We start from the raw sequence: 13807 nt of genomic DNA, 5'->3' as shown, positions 1-13807 counted from the left end.
TCAGTTCGTTTACAAGCCTATCTGCAATGTCAAACACACAACATTCATTATTAAATATCATGTGAGGAACAAATTATCACAATAACAAATCATCAAATTAGAGATATTATCACAGTTCATGCCAAAATCAGACTATAACAATGCATAAAAATAAGATAAAGCATTGATCTACAATCCAAAAATTGATATAATACATATGCCTTTACATCGTGAAGTGCGGAAATCACCTATGTGTCTTATCTGTAAAACCTCCTTTCAATAACAGTTATGTAATTGTCAACATTAAAAAAGAGTATAAACTCTTGTTAACTTTAATTTACAGCAATTCACTACAAGAAAACAGGGTTTTTAGTACGCGTAAAAGCATCCTAAAATGCTATTTTATAGGACCTTTCATTTAATAGGACCAACGGTGAAAGCATTTCATGTAAAGGGGTCGTAATAAGTCCTGGAACTAAAAAAGCGTCCTAACATCTCAAATTAGATTATGAAACCAATTTTATGGTCGCGTAATATGTCTTTGAACAACCAAAATAGTGTCCTAATAAAAACATATTAGGACACTTTTACGATGTTCTAACATGTGCTTACATACTTTTAATCTTTTGATACACTTACAAGTGTCCTTAGAAATTAATTGATAGGACCCTTATGATGTAACATTATAGCTAATTTAGTACCAAAAAAAGGGTCATAATATACCAAATAAGATTATGAAACCAATTTTATGGTCGCATAATATGTCTATAGACAACTTAAATAGCGTCCTAAAAAGAACATATTAGGACACTTCTACAATGTTCTAATATGTGATTACCTATTTTTAATCTTTTGATACACATACAAACGTCCTTAAAAATTAAGTTATAGGACCCTTATGATGTAACGTTATAGCTACTTTAATATCAAGAAAATGGTCCTAATATCCCAAATAAGATTATAAAACCAATTTTATAAACAGACATCAACATATAACATCCTAATAGTTATTGTATAACATCAACTAATGAAAGAAATAAAATTTCATTATATTTCAAATAAACATGTTCATAACAAAAACACTAACCATAAATAAGTTATAACATTATCTAACATAAAGTCTTAACATTTAACAAAAAAAGCAATTAAAGAAATAAGAAGAATAAATCTTGAGTCATCATGCGTCCTCAATCCTCATGGACTACCTATAAATAAACTATCCATGTATAAGCATTAAGTTCCATTATATTAAAATTATTTGTATCACAAGTTTAACAAATACATACCGAGATGAATGGATAGGGCCATGCGATGGATGCACCAATACAATCTTGAATTGTTGAAAATAAACCATATGGTCTTACCAAGTTTTCATCTTTTTTGTTGGTATTTGAACGTTTACCTCACACCATTCTGGTCCAATCTTTGTACCACCAACTAGATCATTTGGGTCCAAGCTCTGGACCCTTCTTCTTGCTACAGTTTCGGTAGAGTTTGGAATGCTTTTGAGAAAAACTTCATCTCCGACCTAGATTTTAGTTTTCAACAAATATTTATTAAACTCTAGTCATAATAGTGCAAAAAAATAATTTTACAAAAAAAAATAATAAAGTTTTACATGATGTAACACCTCGTAAAATCACGTCCAATGATGTATTGACACGTGTAATAAACCCTAATTAAGTCAAACATTGAATTTAAGGGACTATTTTTTCGAAAAATGGAAAACTTTGATTATGAATGGACTGGAAGTGTTAACATACTTAAAATAAGTTTCTAAATAACCTCGTACGGTATCTATATTCACAAATGAGCCACTTGTTGATCGAGTCTAGCCGTTTGCGTAATTAATTGAAAGTTTGCGCAATGAAGGGTTAAAAGCGTCAACATGTTAATTCTTACCTCAGAGTGACCTTTTAGCAAACTGGGAGCTTCATGATAATTGATTATACTCTCGGAAATGCCAATTATTGGCCGTCTAAGGTTTTTATGCCTTTAAGTGAAGTTACGCGCAACTTTGCAAGTTAAAGGGACTAAAAGTGTCAATATGTTTAATTATACCTCTGAATGACCTTTTAGCAAACCCGAAGCATCGTGATGTTTAATAATACTCTCATGAATGCCTAATATGGATTAGATAAGGCTTCAATGCTATTAAACGATGATATGCGCAAGTTTACGCATTAGAGGGACTATTTGCGTCAAACTGCAAAAGTCTATCGATTCGTAAGGTACTGAACCTTCCGGAATATGATCATAAGTTAAACATGCCCTAAATATCCTTTATATAGCTTCGAAATAGGCTTTGAGGTGTTTGGTGCGCAAAAATAAACTTATTTGATCACCAGAGACTAAAAGCGTCAAAAAGTGCATAAGTTTGCATTTTCGCGCATATCTTACGTCCTGAATATATCCGGGCATCCAAAAATTTATGTAAGCATTAAAATATTTTATTTTAGTAATTGACATGATAAAAAATTCCTTTTGTCTTATAATTTGGATCGTTTTTCGCGTCCGCCCGTGTTTCGTCGTAATTAGCCGAACAACGTGACCGTATGTAACACCCCGAAAACGGGTTTAGTAATTAAACCTCGTTAATACAAAAGAGTGGGTAAAATACCGTTAGTGGTGAGAGTAACCCAGTAAATATTAGGATTTAAGTAAATAAACCTAATATTTGATAAAACGTTAATAAATGTTTTCAAGTAAATAAGGTTTATAACAAGTCCGAATTAACGTGACTTAAATACATAACGGGTTATGACTTCCCGAACCCGCTAAAGTAACAATGAATAATTAACCTAGTTAGTAGCATGTGATTAAGTGACTAAAGGTGAGTTATAGTTCCATTTTATCAAAAGGAAACATGAGGGACCAATGTTGCCAAGTGGGAAAGTTGTTTTATTAAAACAAGAGTTAAAACACCAAAACACACACTTAAAGTGTGTGTTCTGGTCGTGACAATCACAGGAGCCAAGGGAGGGTTCCTTACTCAAACCCTAACTTGCCTAAATCCAAGAAATTGAGAGGCCAAATCAGTCCCAAATCGAAATCCAAGCTCGTATGAATGAACACCAAGTTGAAAGGATCACAAGGTATGTAAAATTGTGACGTTTTGATCCATCTCAAAATTCTAGGTTATTTGTAAGAAACTGAAATTGAGCTTGATTATGTCATGCATGAGTGAATCTTGAAGCAATATGATGTCTAGGAGTAAACCCTAGTCAACAATATGTTAGATTGTTGGAAAAACTATGAGATTCATGATGATCCATTGTTAAGCTAAGTGGGTTTTATGTTAATATGATGAACACAAGGAAATAGATTGTTGATCTAGTGTAAATTGACGATTTTAAAGTGAATTCAGAAATTATAGAAGTTAACCACTTTGTAAGATGGTTGATTTATGTGAAATTTGGGGTAAGAGATAAGCTAGAGACATGATAAATAAACATGTAAAATTCTGCCCTTAAGGTGTTCGTTGAAATGCCTCAAAGAAGGCTCGAAACTAGAATTTTGTAGTTAAAACACCTAGTTGTGATGTTTCGACTATTATGCAAAAAGTGATTAAAGAGAGTTCTAAATGTGTTAAACGCGATTAGAACTTTGGTTAAAACGGAGGTCTAAAGATAACGCCTACCGAGTAGTTAAAGAGTGCTAAAAACTAGTTGATAACTCGAAAATGCAAACTAGTATACTAATGGGCATTTGACTATTAAAAAGGTCAAACTGACCTATAATACGATAAATAGCAATTTTGATATGAAATGCATAAGGTGGAATAATCGTATTAGAGTATGATTAAACTAACCACCTTGAAAACGATGATGATAGTTTGACGCGTAACAAGCTAGGTAGAAGCTTGGAGTGAAAGCGGGTCAAACAAGTCAAGCATGGAAGAAAAGCGTAGCTCGGATGCAAGGTAAGTGGAACTTACATAATTGTGTAGATTACTTGTTCATTCTATACGTTATAGATGCAATAATGCTAATATTGAAGATATGGATTTCCGACGTGATTGATACGAGTCGGAACATATAAAGATGATAAAAACCATGTTTATGGCAAAAAGGGGATTCGGTAATGAAATCCGGGACGGGATGGATGTATGAATTAGAAGTCAAAAACCATGTTTTTGATTTAATAGGCAACGTTGGGCATATAGGCCGAACGGGTCAAATGGTGGTGATAACACTATTTGACAATATCGACTAATGCGATTGTTAAGTCTTGTGTTAACAGGAGCGATTAGCGATTCAGTTAATTTCGCCCACACTAAGTGTGATGATAAAAGCAAGGTATAAATTGGGTCTATATGTTGACCCTAGCCAGGTACGTATGCATACGATTATAGTTAACATACAAACTTGGTCAAATAGGTAGTGAAAGCCCCTCGTAGTAAATGAGGGGCTAATGTCGACTAAAATGCCCTTGAAGGGTAAATTGAGCAAACAACTTATAAAGGTTGTTTAGGAACTTATCTTACGATCTTGTAACCTTTAGACGCGCATGAAAGTTGTAGACATAAACTTTCAAGAGTTAAATGCTTAAATTGTGTGTTGCCGCAAAAATAACACATCCGTAGGACTAAACTCGGAATAAATAGTCCATTTCGTTAAATCCACCACATTCATAGTTGTGGTGGAAGACTAGCTAATAACAAATTGGTGGAACTATGAGGTACATGAGAAATGAGCACCGTTCGTGCTAAAATGGTCGTAAATACCCTTAACGGGTCAAAATAAGATTTTAAACGAAAACGGGTAAATAATTGTGTAGAAACCCGTGTTCAGTGCTTAATATGATTGACAATATTAGAAATTAAGGGTTCATGATGAATGGAGGTCAAACAAACATGTTTGTTTGATAATCACATAGTCGGGTCGAAAATTGTTGAAAAGATAATAAGCCGAAGGCTTAAAAGTCTCAATTTTATTTAATCCGGATGTCAGATCTTAACTCCATATAATGGAGAATTAAATTACAAACATGTAGGAAGAAACGGTAGGTCAAACGGATAAGCGGTTTGAAAGATACGAAAGATTTCGTGTCAAATTACGGCAAAATGGAAAGGCTGAACCCAGTGTCCACCGTAAATTACGGTCCCACCGTAATTTACGGTGGAGATGATTTGTTTACGGTGAAGGTCTACTGTTTTACGGTAGAAAAGCTTGAACCCAGGTGCCACCGTAAATTACGGTCCCACCGTAATTTACGGTGGAGATATTTTTATATATTTTGTTTTTCATTTGAAAATCAGTTGTTTCCCGGATATCGTTCGGACATGATTTAAACCCCGTATGACTAAAGCATTTCATGTTTATGAAATGTAGGTACACCTTGGATGCCGGAAGACGATCAAGCTCAGCGAAGAACCGAACACGATACAGTTACATGCTTCCGCACTTCGCCACGTTGTAAATTTTAAACAACGAACTTCGATCACGTTATGTAGAATAAATTATGATTTGTAAAAGTTTTAAATAAACCCGCATTTTTATAATAAGTGTGGTCTTAACTACACATCTAATTGTGGTATTTACATATAAATTAACTAGGGTGTTACAAGTTGGTATCAGAGCCTTGGTTTAAGAGATTCGAGTATGGTGGGGAGGAACCATGCTTGGACTTAAACCTTATGCTCTTGACAAAGAATAGTGTTCGGTTCGAGGCTTGATCGCAAATCCGGTAAGTACAAGTACGTGAATAGTTAGTATGCTAAAGTGTTGTAAACAACACATAGGGCTATCGTGTGATACGCGTTACCCCAATTAAAATGATTGAAATAGTTGACGAAAATACGCGCGTTGACGCGTGTAGTAGAAAAAGCCTTGTATTATAATACGGGCGATTATTGCGGTTGACGTTACTAACTTTTGTGAATGTTTTAAATTGAAGGACACTCGCGTTTGAAGACGACGAGAGTCAAACGAATTGTGGATATGATGATGGAACGGTCCGAAGTATGACAAGAGGAGCATACTCACCGAGGACTAAATCGCGTAATGACCGCGAACAAGGTTAATGGCAAAGAACGCCCGTCGGGGAAAACATTACCAGGTGCACATTTTGAATAATAGCATAAATAGTAATATGCAACAATAAGTAGGAACTTAAAAGTTGCATATGTAAAATTAAAAACTTGGAAAGACCTGAATAGAAAACCTATCCGGGATATTGTTTCCAAGAAAAACAGATAGAGGTATTACTTACATAGGGCGTGATGTGAAAACTGTAAAAAGGTCATGCGTGTCATGTGTTAATCGCTTACTCTGGCCAAGTAAGTAGCGGCATATGTTACCATGAACTTCTTATGGCGGACACGTTTACATCCGATGTAGTAAGGGCAGGGTGAATGGGACTAATTAAAAAGTGCCCAAATGAATCAGATAAGCAAAATACTTGGTAACAATGTAAACGCACAACCAAGTGACGGGAGCGTATTACATTAGGATAATGAGCCCGAGTGAAGGGACGAACAAGCATGTAAAATGATTCAGACAAGTATTGGGAAAGAGTGTACTTACACTCGAACCCAGAAAACATCAAGTATTGGGAGGGAGTGTACTTACACTCGAACCCAGAAAACATCAAGTATTGGGAGGGAGTGTACTTACACTCGAACCCAGAAAACATCAAGTATTGGGAGGGAGTGTACTTACACTCGAACCCAGAAAACATCAAGTATTGGGAGGGAGTGTACTTACACTCGAACCCAGAAAACATCAAGCATGTAAAACGATTTAGACAAACAGTGGGAGGGAGTGATACTTACACTCGAACCCGGAGAATGTAAACATGTAGGATGAGTTAGACATGTATTGGGAGGGGGTGTACTTACACTCGAACCCGGAAAATGCAAACATGTAAAGTGATGTAGATATGCATTGGGAGGTAGTGTACTTACACTCGAACCCGGAGAATGTAAACATGTAGGATGAGTTAGACATGTATTGGGAGGGGGTGTACTTACACTCGAACCCGGAAAATGCAAACATGTAAAGTGATGTAGATATGCATTGGGAGGTAGTGTACTTACACTCGAACCCGAAGAATACAAATAAGACTCTTAACAGGCCGATTTTGTAAAACACCAAATTTGAGAACGAAGTAGGAATATAAAAGTGAAACGAAGTCATAATACATACCGTAAGGGTTGCAATAATAACGACTTCGGTAAAACACCCAGTTGGTGGGTAAGGATCTAAACACATGCGTAGACTGAGAAACAGGAACGCGAAATAGAAAGTCAAAAGACTCAGAATATGAGTCATGACTAAAAGATGATAAGAATCTTCGCAAATATAAATTTAGGTAATTACGTTCAACCATTTCAAAGTTGGACAGGTCAAATAAAGAACGAAGTCTGACATTCATAGGTGATGAAAATTCACCTAAAATAAGTCAAACGAGTCAATTAAGGAAAAAATGGAGGGGCCAAAATGACCGACGGGTCAAGAACTAAAACAAAGGGATCATAAGGGCCTCGTCTTAAAGAGACGAAAGCTTAAGAAAATAGCCTACGAGGTTAGGTGAAAGAACCTACGGGTCAATAGCGTAAGGTGAGGAAACTTGTTACGATCCCTCGCGTAAAACGAGAACGAAAAACAATAAATTAGGGGTTGTCAATTCCCTTGACATGAGTAATTGACATAGTTAAGAGAAAAACGTTAGACTAAAATTCAGATTTAGTAAGAAATATTTTTTTTTTTTTTATAAATATGAATTATGACAGGAATTTGAATAGTAATCATAAAGGGTTCAAGTCTTGACGCTGATAGGCGCAAGACGATATATTCGAAAAGTGATCTTTTTGAAAATGAAAGGTTGATATAAATTAAACATGCGTGACACGATCACGGTCAAGAAATGCAATGTGAAGTGGAATCACATTATAACCAAGCGAGCGGTAAAGGTCATTTAAGTAATCTGGTTGCTTGTAAGCGGTAGATTCGGTATAACTAAACTGAATAAATGAATTTTGAAAACAGAAGAAATTGTTGCTGAAAGTGAAAGACTTCACTAAAGACCTTTAAACGGGTCAAGGTAACGGATTCACCAAGAGTTCGATAAAATCTAAAAGCGATGGAAATCGCTAAGTTAACTAAACAAGTAAAAATAACGGAATTGCGTTATTTCAGGTCACATTATGTCGTATCAGGTACGTAGAGGTTCTGTAACCAGAAAGACATTACCATAATTTTTCTGGTAATACTAACAATTGGTTAAAGTATGAGTAATGCTTAAGGAATTACTCAAGTCAAAACGCATTGAGTTTAGAACTCAATGAACTATGTAAGAAAAGGTTTCGAGGACGAAACCTCTTTAAGGGGGGTAGACTTCATCTCCGACCTAGATTTTAGTTTTCAACAAATATTTATTAAACTCTAGTCATAATAGTGCAAAAAAATAATTTTACAAAAAAAAATAATAAAGTTTTACATGATGTAACACCTCGTAAAATCACGTCCAATGATGTATTGACACGTGTAATAAACCCTAATTAAGTCAAACATTGAATTTAAGGGACTATTTTTTCGAAAAATGGAAAACTTTGATTATGAATGGACTGGAAGTGTTAACATACTTAAAATAAGTTTCTAAATAACCTCATACGGTATCTATATTCACAAATGAGCCACTTGTTGATCGAGTCTAGCCGTTTGCGTAATTAATTGAAAGTTTGCGCAATGAAGGGTTAAAAGCGTCAACATGTTAATTCTTACCTCAGAGTGACCTTTTAGCAAACTGGGAGCTTCATGATAATTGATTATACTCTCGGGAATGCCAATTATTGGCCGTCTAAGGTTTTTATGCCTTTAAGTGAAGTTACGCGCAACTTTGCAAGTTAAAGGGACTAAAAGTGTCAATATGTTTAATTATACCTCTGAATGACCTTTTAGCAAACCCGAAGCATCGTGATGTTTAATAATACTCTCATGAATGCCTAATATGGATTAGATAAGGCTTCAATGCTATTAAACGATGATATGCGCAAGTTTACGCATTAGAGGGACTATTTGCGTCAAACTGCAAAAGTCTATCGATTCGTAAGGTACTGGACCTTCCGGAATATGATCATAAGTTAAACATGCCCTAAATATCCTTTATATAGCTTCGAAATAGGCTTTGAGGTGTTTGGTGCGCAAAAATAAACTTATTTGATCACCAGAGACTAAAAGCGTCAAAAAGTGCATAAGTTTGCATTTTCGCGCATATCTTACGTCCTGAATATATCCGGGCATCTAAAAATTTATGTAAGCATTAAAATATTTTATTTTAGTGATTGGCATGATAAAAGTTCCTTTCGTCTTATAATTTGGATCGTTTTTCGCGTCCGCCCGTGTTTCGTCGTAATTAGCCGAACAACGTGACCGTATGTAACACCCCGAAAACGGGTTTAGTAATTAAACCTCGTTAATACAAAAGAGTGGGTAAAATACCGTTAGTGGTGAGAGTAACCCAGTAAATATTAGGATTTAAGTAAATAAACCTAATATTTGATAAAACGTTAATAAATGTTTTCAAGTAAATAAGGTTTATAACAAGTCCGAATTAACGTGACTTAAATACATAACGGGTTATGACTTCCCGAACCCGCTAAAGTAACAATGAATAATTAACCTAGTTAGTAGCATGTGATTAAGTGACTAAAGGTGAGTTATAGTTCCATTTGATCAAAAGGAAACATGAGGGACCAATGTTGCCAAGTGGGAAAGTTGTTTTATTAAAACAAGAGTTAAAACACCAAAACACACACTTAAAGTGTGTGTTCTGGTCGTGACAATCACAGGAGCCAAGGGAGGGTTCCTTACTCAAACCCTAACTTGCCTAAATCCAAGAAATTGAGAGGCCAAATCAGTCCCAAATCGAAATCCAAGCTCGTATTCATGAACACCAAGTTGAAAGGATCACAAGGTATGTAAAATTGTGACGTTTTGATCCATCTCAAAATTCTAGGTTATTTGTAAGAAACTGAAATTGAGCTTGATTATGTCATGCATGAGTGAATCTTGAAGCAATATGATGTCTAGGAGTAAACCCTAGTCAACAATATGTTAGATTGTTGGAAAAACTATGAGATTCATGATGATCCATTGATAAGCTAAGTGGGTTTTATGTTAATATGATGAACACTAGGAAATAGATTGTTGATCTAGTGTAAATTGACGATTTTAAAGTGAATTCAGAAATTATAGAAGTTAACCACTTTGTAAGATGGTTGATTTATGTGAAATTTGGGGTAAGAGATAAGCTAGAGACATGATAAATAAACATGTAAAATTCTGCCCTTAAGGTGTTCGTTGAAATGCCTCAAAGAAGGCTCGAAACTAGAATTTTGTAGTTAAAACACCTAGTTGTGATGTTTCGACTATTATGCAAAAAGTGATTAAAGAGAGTTCTAAATGTGTTAAACGCGATTAGAACTTTGGTTAAAACGGAGGTCTAAAGATAACGCCTACCGAGTAGTTAAAGAGTGCTAAAAACTAGTTGATAACTCGAAAATGCAAACTAGTATACTAATGGGCATTTGACTATTAAAAAGGTCAAACTGACCTATAATACGATAAATAGCAATTTTGATATGAAATGCATAAGGTGGAATAATCGTATTAGAGTATGATTAAACTAACCACCTTGAAAACGATGATGATAGTTTGACGTGTAACAAGCTAGGTAGAAGCTTGGAGTGAAAGCGGGTCAAACAAGTCAAGCATGGAAGAAAAGCGTAGCTCGGATGCAAGGTAAGTGGAACTTACATAATTGTGTAGATTACTTGTTCATTCTATACGTTATAGATGCAATAATGCTAATATTGAAGATATGGATTTCCGACGTGATTGATACGAGTCGGAACATATAAAGATGATAAAAACCATGTTTATGGCAAAAAGGGGATTCGGTAATGAAATCCGGGACGGGATGGATGTATGAATTAGAAGTCAAAAACCATGTTTTTGATTTAATAGGCAACGTTGGGCATATAGGCCGAACGGGTCAAATGGTGGTGATAACACTATTTGACAATATCGACTAATGCGATTGTTAAGTCTTGTGTTAACAGGAGCGATTAGCGATTCAGTTAATTTCGCCCACACTAAGTGTGATGATAAAAGCAAGGTATAAATTGGGTCTATATGTTGACCCTAGCCAGGTACGTATGCATACGATTATAGTTAACATACAAACTTGGTCAAATAGGTAGTGAAAGCCCCTCGTAGTAAATGAGGGGCTAATGTCGACTAAAATGCCCTTGAAGGGTAAATTGAGCAAACAACTTATAAAGGTTGTTTAGGAACTTATCTTACGATCTTGTAACCTTTAGACGCGCATGAAAGTTGTAGACATAAACTTTCAAGAGTTAAATGCTTAAATTGTGTGTTGCCGCAAAAATAACACATCCGTAGGACTAAACTCGGAATAAATAGTCCATTTCGTTAAATCCACCACATTCATAGTTGTGGTGGAAGACTAGCTAATAACAAATTGGTGGAACTATGAGGTACATGAGAAATGAGCACCGTTCGTGCTAAAATGGTCGTAAATACCCTTAACGGGTCAAAATAAGATTTTAAACGAAAACGGGTAAATAATTGTGTAGAAACCCGTGTTCAGTGCTTAATATGATTGACAATATTAGAAATTAAGGGTTCATGATGAATGGAGGTCAAACAAACATGTTTGTTTGATAATCACATAGTCGGGTCGAAAATTGTTGAAAAGATAATAAGCCGAAGGCTTAAAAGTCTCAATTTTATTTAATCCGGATGTCAGATCTTAACTCCATATAATGGAGAATTAAATTACAAACATGTAGGAAGAAACGGTAGGTCAAACGGATAAGCGGTTTGAAAGATACGAAAGATTTCGTGTCAAATTACGGCAAAATGGAAAGGCTGAACCCAGTGTCCACCGTAAATTACGGTCCCACCGTAATTTACGGTGGAGATGATTTGTTTACGGTGAAGGTCTACTGTTTTACGGTAGAAAAGCTTGAACCCAGGTGCCACCGTAAATTACGGTCCCACCGTAATTTACGGTGGAGATATTTTTATATATTTTGTTTTTCATTTGAAAATCAGTTGTTTCCCGGATATCGTTCGGACATGATTTAAACCCCGTATGACTAAAGCATTTCATGTTTATGAAATGTAGGTACACCTTGGATGCCGGAAGACGATCAAGCTCAGCGAAGAACCGAACACGATACAGTTACATGCTTCCGCACTTCGCCACGTTGTAAATTTTAAACAACGAACTTCGATCACGTTATGTAGAATAAATTATGATTTGTAAAAGTTTTAAATAAACCCGCATTTTTATAATAAGTGTGGTCTTAACTACACATCTAATTGTGGTATTTACATATAAATTAACTAGGGTGTTACAAGTTGGTATCAGAGCCTTGGTTTAAGAGATTCGAGTATGGTGGGGAGGAACCATGCTTGGACTTAAACCTTATGCTCTTGACAAAGAATAGTGTTCGGTTCGAGGCTTGATCGCAAATCCGGTAAGTACAAGTACGTGAATAGTTAGTATGCTAAAGTGTTGTAAACAACACATAGGGCTATCGTGTGATACGCGTTACCCCAATTAAAATGATTGAAATAGTTGACGAAAATACGCGCGTTGACGCGTGTAGTAGAAAAAGCCTTGTATTATAATACGGGCGATTATTGCGGTTGACGTTACTAACTTTTGTGAATGTTTTAAATTGAAGGACACTCGCGTTTGAAGACGACGAGAGTCAAACGAATTGTGGATATGATGATGGAACGGTCCGAAGTATGACAAGAGGAGCATACTCACCGAGGACTAAATCGCGTAATGACCGCGAACAAGGTTAATGGCAAAGAACGCCCGTCGGGGAAAACATTACCAGGTGCACATTTTGAATAATAGCATAAATAGTAATATGCAACAATAAGTAGGAACTTAAAAGTTGCATATGTAAAATTAAAAACTTGGAAAGACCTGAATAGAAAACCTATCCGGGATATTGTTTCCAAGAAAAACAGATAGAGGTATTACTTACATAGGGCGTGATGTGAAAACTGTAAAAAGGTCATGCGTGTCATGTGTTAATCGCTTACTCTGGCCAAGTAAGTAGCGGCATATGTTACCATGAACTTCTTATGGCGGACACGTTTACATCCGATGTAGTAAGGGCAGGGTGAATGGGACTAATTAAAAAGTGCCCAAATGAATCAGATAAGCAAAATACTTGGTAACAATGTAAACGCACAACCAAGTGACGGGAGCGTATTACATTAGGATAATGAGCCCGAGTGAAGGGACGAACAAGCATGTAAAATGATTCAGACAAGTATTGGGAAAGAGTGTACTTACACTCGAACCCAGAAAACATCAAGTATTGGGAGGGAGTGTACTTACACTCGAACCCAGAAAACATCAAGTATTGGGAGGGAGTGTACTTACACTCGAACCCAGAAAACATCAAGTATTGGGAGGGAGTGTACTTACACTCGAACCCAGAAAACATCAAGTATTGGGAGGGAGTGTACTTACACTCGAACCCAGAAAACATCAAGCATGTAAAACGATTTAGACAAACAGTGGGAGGGAGTGATACTTACACTCGAACCCGGAGAATGTAAACATGTAGGATGAGTTAGACATGTATTGGGAGGGGGTGTACTTACACTCGAACCCGGAAAATGCAAACATGTAAAGTGATGTAGATATGCATTGGGAGGTAGTGTACTTACACTCGAACCCGGAGAATGTAAACATGTAGGATGAGTTAGACATGTATTGGGAGGGGGTGTACTTACACTCGAACCCGGAAAATGCAAACATGTAAAGT

The sequence above is a fragment of the Helianthus annuus genome, chromosome 3 (genome assembly GCF_002127325.2).
Source record: "Helianthus annuus cultivar XRQ/B chromosome 3, HanXRQr2.0-SUNRISE, whole genome shotgun sequence".
In the NCBI taxonomy this organism is placed as follows: Eukaryota; Viridiplantae; Streptophyta; class Magnoliopsida; order Asterales; family Asteraceae; genus Helianthus; species Helianthus annuus.
This window is presented reverse-complemented; position numbering follows the sequence as displayed.